The 9,096-nt window shown below is 43.7% G+C and overlaps 1 protein-coding gene across 1 annotated transcript in view; it reads left to right on the top strand.

Moving 5' to 3' along the window:
* The first annotated feature begins 3,060 nt into the window (after positions 1-3,060).
* ZNF106 (zinc finger protein 106) overlaps positions 3,061-9,096 on the top strand; it is a 62,169-nt gene continuing 56,133 nt past the window's right edge. Inside the window, exon 1 of the mRNA XM_004609597.2 lies at positions 3,061-3,229. The gene's annotated coding sequence lies outside the window, so the exon portion shown is untranslated. The remainder of the gene's footprint in view (positions 3,230-9,096) is intronic.

Here is a 9,096-nt window from a genome sequence, read left to right as displayed (position 1 = left end):
CTTCTCAATATTCAGAGACCAGATTGAATGTACAGGGATTAAGGTACTTGCCTTTCATGCAGCCAACCCTTGTTTGATCCCTGGCACTACATACAATATCCCCAGCAGTTCCAGGGGTGACCCTTGAGCACTGCTAGGAGTGCCCCCCCAACATTTCCCTCCTCCCCAAATTTAAGATTCTAGAAAGATTTTTTTTCTTTTTGGGTCACACCCAGAGATGCTTAGGGCTTACTCCTAGCTCTGCATTCAGGAATTACTCCCAGTGGTGCTTGGGGGAATATATGGGATGCTGGGGATCAAACCCAGGCTGGCCAAGTGCAAGGCAAAGGCCCTACCTGCTGCACTATTGCTATGGCCCCTTTAGAAAGATTTAATAAAATTTTGGTGTTTTTTTTTGGGGGGGGGTCACACATGGCAATGCACAGGGTTTACTCCTGGCTCTGCACTCAGGACTCACTCCTGGCGGTGCTCAGGGGACCATATGGGATGCTGGGAATCGAACCCGGGTCGGCCGCGTGCAAGGCAAACACCCTACCCACTGTGCTATCGCTCCAGCCCCAGATTTAATAAATTTTTCATCAATTTTATTTTTAGGTTTCTATGTGAAGAATATAAAAGCACAACTTACATTGTTCATTGCTGCATTATTTATACTAGTTGAGATTTGGAAACAACCCACTGTTTTGATATATATATATATGTATTATATATATGGATAGAGAACTGGTGTATATACAATGGAATATAATAAGTTATAACAAAAGATGACATTATTTGCAACTATATGGATAGAATTGGAATGCTAAGAGAGACATCAGAATGAGAAAGACAAATATTGGGTGATCTATGTCACATATAAAGAAAACAGGTCAGAGATGCTCAATGGACTGAGGCACATGCAAAGCAGACTTTGTGTAAGGGAGTTCTGGTTTTAGTCCTCAGTATAACAAAGTCCCCTGAGCACCACCAGAAGCAAACCCTGAGCATAGGAAGTAGTCACTGAGCACAGCCAGATATGCTTCTAATCCCCACTGCCCCCCCACTCTTAACCCCAAAAGAAACAGAGCAAGAGAACAGACAAAACTAACTCAGAACCATTTGATTTGAACTGAGGTTGCCAGAGGGGAATGGTGTACAGGATACTGAAGTTAAGAGGGCAGGGGGTCCCTCGGAATGAATTTCCACATACTGATGGTGGAATGTGATGAGATAATTTTTGGTGAGGTGTGAAAAATTAATCCTGAAACAATCCTGTAACCCAGACTAGGGTGATGGTTAAAGGGCTGGAATGAATGCTTTTCATGGAAGAGTTTTGGTTTTAATCACTGGCAATGCATGGTCCTCTAGCACTCTGGGAGTGGCCCTGTGGGCAATGAGTCTGGAATTAGCCACTGTGCATCACCACGCTCCCCCCCCCCCCCAAAAAAAAAAGACCAATAATGTAAATCGATAGATCTCAAAATCGTTTTTAATCACTAGAACCAAAAAAGAACCTCCACCCCCGCAAAGTGAACTTTTTAAAGGTGGAGGAAAAGCCTGTAAAATAAAAAAGTCCAGTATGATAAAAGAGTGTTTCCAAAAAGAAATAGTACATTTCCAATGGGTCAAGAAAGATGAACCTTGGGGCCAGAGTGATAGTACAATGTGTAGGCATTTGCCTTGCATGCTGGCATCTTACATGGTCCCCTAGCCCCCAGGAGTGATCCTAGAATGCAGATCCATGAATAAAACATGAGCAGCACCAGGTGTTGTCCCCAAACAAAAAAATAAATAAGTAAATATAAAATAAATAAAATAAAGATCTTAAGAAATACCTTCTCAATTTCATAGAACAGGCCATTGCTATTCTTCGTGAAAGCTGAATGATGTAACAAAAATGTTGAAAGACTGTGGGAGTTTAGAGAGAGTAGGTCAGATACAAAGACAGGCAATAGAAAACATTTCTGAAAATTTGGACTTATGGGGGAAGAGAGAAAGAGGATGATGAGAGCAAATGTTTTGTTTCTGATGTTTTTCTCTTTTAAAAGGTGAGAATTAGGACAAGAGAAACTTGAATATGATAGGGAAGATACAACCAAGAGAAAGCACTTGAATAAAGAAAGAGAAGGGCATGAGAGGCAAATTTTAAGAGTGTGTATTGTAAAGACAATTGAAGATATCCGTGTGAGGAATGGTCTTAATGCTCACCAACAGCTGACTTTGATCTTCTATGTTTTTTTCTTCTCTTCTTGTGACCTCAAGCTAATAGGATAAAGCAGTTCTTTCATTGCAGGCCTTTAGAGGACAACAGAATGTGCAACCTCTCAGCCTATGAGTGTTTCAAGGACTTGTGATGTCACAAATACAGAACTGGAACAGTTACTCAATCCTTTAGAAACAAATTTGTATTTACACATAGATGGAGGTAGTTGCTTTTTGATTTGCTTATAACAAATGTCTAGTTAAATCTATTATTAGAAATTCAACAGTGTAGAATACTTCTCATCTGCTTTAATATACTTTGGTTTTTCTGACTAGTATATGGGATCTCAGGGGAATGAGCATGGTTAAGTTGAACAAGAATAATACTTTGTATTGATCTAATGTCTGTTCTAACAGACAATATTAATTGATAAGTAGTTGAACAATGCTATTTCTTTAGATTTTAGCAACATCATGAAAGATATTATTCTAACTTTAAGGAAACAGAGGTTCCCCCCAACCCCAATTTTCCTTCACATAAATTACTAGTAACTTGGCTCAGGATCTGAACTCAGGTGAATCTGTTCTAGAGCTCTTGCATCTTCTACTAAGTTTTACAATTTAGAACTGGCTTGAAGTTTAGCTTAAACAGTTGCCGCTGACATAGGAGCCAGAGTGAGGCCCGGAAGAGCCTGGTGAAAAAGGAAATAGGAGCTGGTCACAAGAGCCCAGTGCAGCGGCCTAACTTCCGCTAGCCCATCTGCTTTCGCTTTTCTTCCACTAAGCGTCTCTGCTGTGTCCGTTGTTCACCCTTGTGTGTTCGAATAAAGCTAGATTATTGAGAAAGGCGTACCGCAAAAGGAAAAAAAAAAAAGAGCGCGACGGTCGCGGTGTGCGCCTGCGCGCTGGCGGCGGCGGCGGTGCCCGGCGGGGAGCGGGTCCGGAGCGGGCTGCCGGACCCAAAACAGAGAGGGGGATCGTGGGGATCAGGGAGCTCCCTCGCCGGGGCCTCGGCGACCTGATGGAGTAAGAGGGGTCGGCTGTGAGTGTGAGTATCCAGGAGCTGGTCTGTGTGGAGGCGGACGGGAGCCGGAAGGTGCGGGTGGGCTGCTCCTTCTGGGAGGTTTGGGGCTGCAGAGCGCGGCCGGGTCTGTGCTCCCGCGGGCTGCGGCGCTGTGGCCACCGGCTTTCCCTTCCTGGGAGTCGGTACGGGTTCACGGGCAGTCGATGCTTCTGGCTTCGGGGTACAGATTCCCGCGGGGGCGTTCCGACTCTGCTCCCTGGAGGAAGCGTGGCTGCAGAGTCTTGACCTTTGGGGGAGGCCGCTGACCTCTTTTGGCCCCCTGTGCCGCGGGGAGCTCACGGACCCGGCTGCTTTTAGAGGTACAGGTTTCAGGCCTGGAGCACCATTCGTCCTCTCCTGATTGACAGCCCCCGTGCTTTTCCCTCCTGTGTTTTGGGTCGCAGTGAGAAGCTTCTTAGTAACAACTACGAATCATGGAGTATTTACTATGTATCAATTTAATGTTTAACTCGGATCCCAAGCAGAATTACGGGGAGGTGCTGCTTTGCCCCACGCTCTGAAGTCTGTTCACGTGTTCAACAGTTTCATCTGCTGGGAATTAAGCCATCTTGTTGGAAAGTTTAAGATTTTTGTGGTTCTTAGCAACTTGGGACAACCATCTCACTTTAGGGAAGTTCTCTTAACTGGTACACCAGAACTTTATCTACCATAGGGGATTTTTGCATCTCATTTACTCAATGAAAATTTAGAGCACTTGGTTAAAGCCTAGTATTCTACACTTCATGGGAAATCTTGAAAATTGTTTTAATCCCCATCCTCAAGTTTGGTAAGAATGAATTAATAGAGGATACTATAGGATACTATATAGCTTCACTTAGCATTTACTTAGCACCAACTACATGCATGCGGGATTCACTTAGTTTTGTCTCTTGTCCTCTCTCTCTGCACCTCTCTGTGTCTCTGTCTCTGTCTCTCTCTCTCTCTCTCACACACAGACACACACACACAGGTATTTTTTTAGAGGAAGGTGGGGTTTTGTTTTGTTTTGTTTGAGGGCCACACCCGGCTGTGCTCTGGGCTTTCTTCTGGCTCTGCGCTCAGGGATCACTCTTGGGGGGTCCTTCGGGGTCCATATCAGGTACCAAAAATCGAATCTGGAATTGAATCCAGTTTGGCCAAGTGCAAGGCAAAACCCCTGCCTGCTCTACTGCTCTGGCCGTAGGAAGGTGGTTTTTTGGGGAGCTCTTTCAGAAGAGGTCACTCAGAATTTGATTGTAATTGGCTTAAGCAAACATAGCTAGGGTAAGTAGTGAAATTGACATAATATCAAAACCCATCCTTTCCTGTTACATAGTCTAAATACTTATGCTGAGATGTAGCTACCTTACAATTGTTTCCAGAATTAACTATTGAGTCCATAAAAGGTGAAAGCCTTAATAAAGATAATTTTATTTGCTTGTTTTTGGGTCACACCCAGCTATGCTCAAGGCTTACTCCTAGCTCAGTGTTCAGGGGATCACTCCTGGTTGGCTCCAGGGACAATATCTGTGCCAGGATTGAACTGAGTTAGCCATGTGTAAAGCAACCACCTTAACTGCTGTACTATCTCTCAGGCCCCCAATAGATGTGTTTTTTTTTTTTAAATAAAAAAATTTTGTTTAGGGGCCATACCTGGCAAAGCTCAGGGGTTACTCCTGGCTCTCCACTTGGGAACCATATGGGGTGCTGGGAATTGAACCTGTGTTGGCTACAAGAAAGGTCAGTGCATTACCCACTGTACTATCCTCCCTGTTTTTTTTTTTTTTTAAGGGGGGGTGTTTGAGCCCAGGGGAACCATAAGCAATGCCATCCACATAGTACCCTAGTTGATTTAAATTTATTTTTATTGAATCACTGTGAGATACAGTTACAAAGTTTTCATGATTGAGTTTCAGTCATGCAATGATCGAACACCCATCTCTCCACCCGTGTACATTTTCCACCACCAAATGTCCCCAGTATCACTTCCCCTCCCCCACATCCCACTCCTACCTCTGCCTTTATGGCAGGCACTTTCCTTTTACTCTTTCTCTACCTTTGGGCATTATGCCTTGCTATACAGATACTGAGAGGCTGTCATGTTTGGTCATGTGTCTACTTTCCCTAGCTGATTTTTGAAGTGAACTTCAAAATGGTTGGTAAGGAGCTTATAGGAAATAAAGTAGTCTGATCTGGTTAGTTCAGAACTAGTTGCTTTGATTTGAAAAAAAAAAAAAGAAGAAGAAATTGAGTGGCTGGAGAGATAGTACAGCTGATAGAACACTTGCCTTGCATGTGGCCAACCTGGGTTCGATCCCTGCCACCCTAAGCACTATCAGGAGTATGCAAGCCCTGGGCATTACTGGATGTGGCCCCAAAACAAAAATAATGGAGAAATTAAAAAAGGAAAAGCTGGTAATTATTGTACATCTAGATTGGAATGTCTGTGTATGAAGCCTCCTGCATAAGACAAAGAATAGTGGTAGACAATAGATTACTTGATTCTGGGATTGGGAAGGCTCAGTGAGAAGTATAAGTATTTTGTAATTTGAAGTTCAGGATTAATTTACATACTTAAGAAAATAAAAGGCATCTAGGCCGACTAGTTACATATGAGTACTCCAGTTACACATCCAGCTTGCTCAGTGTGTATTTGAAACCATAATCAGTTGGGATTTTTTTCCCCCATTTTAATTTATTTTTTTTTTTTTTTGCTTTTTGGGTCACACCCAGCGATGCACAGGGGTTATTCCTGGCTCATGCGCTCAGGAATTATTCCTGGCGGTGCTCGAGGGACCATATGGGGTGCTGGGAATCGAACCCGGGTTGGCCGCGTGCAAGGCAAACGCCCTATCCGCTGTGCTATCTCTCCAGCCCTCCCATTTTTATTTTTAAATCTGAGTTTGTCAAGAAATGAGAATTATATGTTCATCAGTAGACAACTGGTTAAATAAATAATGCATCTGTTAGAATGAGCCAGCCATCTCTGCAAATAATATTGACTCCCACATCTATTAAGTGGTGGGGGTAGGGGAAAAGTGCAAAGAGGTCATGAAGTTTGCTATCATATGTGGTTTTAAAATATATATATCTATATGTTTTTGCATATGTATAAGTATTTGTTTTTGTAGATACCTGGACCATCTCTGCCAGAATTTTTTTGTTTGGGGGCGTACCCAGCAGTGCTCAGGGCTTATTTCTGGCTCTTTTCACAGGGATTAGTTTGTGATGGTACTTGGCAGATCATATGTCAGTCCTAGGATAGAACCCAGGTGGGCTGTATACATGGCAATCACCTTAACACCCCTGTATTGTCTCTCTAGCCACTTGCTTCATTTTTTATTATGAAAATTTTCAAGTATCCAGAAATGTAGAGGAAATACCATATTGAACTTCTGTAAACAGATGAATGTTTTTTTAAAATATGTTAATTTTGTTCTGCCTTCCTTTATTCCTTACATTTTACTACCAGTAAGAATGACTGTTTGGGCCTGGAGCAATAGCACAGCGGGTAGGAGTTTGCCTTGCATGTGTGCAACCCCGGTCCGATTCCCAGCATCCCATATGGTCCCCTGAGCACCGCCAGGGGTAATTCCTCAGTGCAGAACCAGGAGTAACCCCTGTGCATCGCCGGGTGTGACCCAAAAAGCCAAAAAAAAAAAAAAAGACTTTTTATTGGGGGTGGTTTATACCCAGTGATGCTCAGGGTCTACTCCTGGCTCTGAACTCAGGAACGAACCACTCCTGGCAGTGCTCGGGGTGATTCCTGAGTTCAGAATCACCATATAGGATGCCAGGGATGGAACCGGGTTGGCCTTGTGCAAGGCAAACGCCCTACTTCCTGTACTATAGCTCCAGCCCCAAGAATGACATTTTCTTGCATAACTCAATATCATAATCACACTGGACATAATTCCTTTTTTTTTTTCTTTTTGGGTCACACCTGGCGATGCACAGGGGTTACTCCTGGCTTTGCACTCAGGAATTACCCCTGGCCGTGCTCAGGGGACCATATGGGATGCTGGGATTTGAACCCGGGTCGGCTGCGTGCAAGGCAAACGCCCTACCCGCTGTGCTATCTCTCCAGCCCCCTGGACATAATTCCTATATACCCAAATCTTATCAAAATTTCCTTGTCATCCCCCACAGTTTCTTTTTTGTTGTTGTTGGTTTTTTTGTTTTTGTTTTATTTTTGATTTTGGGCTACACTTGGAGGTACTCAGGGCTTATTCCTGGCTCTGTGCTCAGGGATCACTTCTTGCAGTGTTCATAGGGTGCCAGGAATTGAACCTGGCTTAGTTGCATGCAAGGTAAACACCCTACTCATTGTACTATTGCTCTGACCCCCCCTTTTCAGTTTTTTAAAACTATTTTTGTCCGATTTCTAATCAGTCTGCATTGCATTTGATAACTATCATTTTTATATCTAGAACAGTGCTTTTTCTCTCTCTTATGACTCATGACTTATTGAAGAGTCTTGGTCATTCATCTGACTGATTTTTTTGTTGTTGTTGTTTTGCTTTGTGACAACACCTGGCAGTGCTCAGAACTTAATCCAGGAGCTGGAGCAATAGTATAGAGGGTAGGGCATTAGCCTTGTATGCGCCTGACCAGGGTTCAGTCCCCGGCATCCCATGTAGTCTCCCAAGCACTGCCAGGAGTAATTCTTGAGTGCAGAACCAGGAATAACCTCTGAGCATCGCTTGATATGACCCAAAAAGAAAAAAAAAAAGAGAGAACTCCTGATGGAGCTCAAAGGACCATATGGGATCCTAGGGATCGAATACAGGTCAGATGCATGCAAGGCAAATGCACTATCCACTGGATTATCTATCTCTCTGGCCCTACCTGCTTTTTTTTTTTTTAAGCTTACTTTTAATTTAATTTTTTTAATTGAATCAGCATGAGATATAGTTACAAAGCTTTCAAGATTGAATTTAGTCATACAATGATTGAACACCCACCCCTCCACCAGTGTACATTTTCTACCACCAATGTACCCAGTATCCCTCCTGCCCTCTTCCTCCCTGCTTCTATGGCAGGCACTTTCCTTACTACTCTCTCTCTACTTTTGGGCATTATAGTTTGCAACACAGATACTGAGAGGCCATCATATTTGGTCCTTTGTCTACTTTCAGCACACATCTCCCATCCCGAGCAATTCCTCCAACCATCATTGACTTAGAGGTGACTCTGAACTCAGGGCTTACTTTTGGCTCTGAACTCAGGGATCACTCTGGCAGTGCTTGGGGGGCCATATGAGATGCCAAGGATCAAGCCAGGCTTGGCTGCATGCAAGGCAAGCACCCGGGTTCGATTCCCCGCATCCCATATGGTCCCCTGAGCACCTCCAGGGGTAATTCCTGAGTGCAGAGCCAGGAGTAACCCCTGTGCATTGCCAGGTGTGACCCAAAAAGCCAAAAATTACCCACTGAATTCTCTCCAGCCTCCTGAGTCTTAATGATAACATTTAAATTGTTACTACAACTGGGACTAAATTCTTGGCTGAATTTAGGTTAGATACTATGGAGATAGGCATGCTATTATGTAACAATAGCGTCTTGCTATTGGTGATAGAGACTTTGATTTGTGGTTCTGTTGGTGAGTTGAGTCTACACTGTAGAATTGCATCTACCCTTGAAATGAGCTGTAAGCCCTTTAAATTTTGAAATACTAATACAACATTAAAACCTTATTGTGTGGAGGGTCTGGAGCCATAGCACAGTGGGTAGGGCATTTGCATTGCACATGGCCAACCCAGGTTCGATTCCCTGCATCCCATATGGTCCCCTGAGCACCTCCAGGGGTAATTCCTGAGTGCAGAGCCAGGAGTAACCCCTGTGCATTGCCAGGTGTGACCCAAAAAGCCAAAA

Source organism: Sorex araneus, chromosome 3 (assembly GCF_027595985.1).
Source record: "Sorex araneus isolate mSorAra2 chromosome 3, mSorAra2.pri, whole genome shotgun sequence".
Lineage (NCBI taxonomy): Eukaryota > Metazoa > Chordata > Mammalia > Eulipotyphla > Soricidae > Sorex > Sorex araneus.
This window is presented reverse-complemented; position numbering and strand designations above follow the sequence as displayed.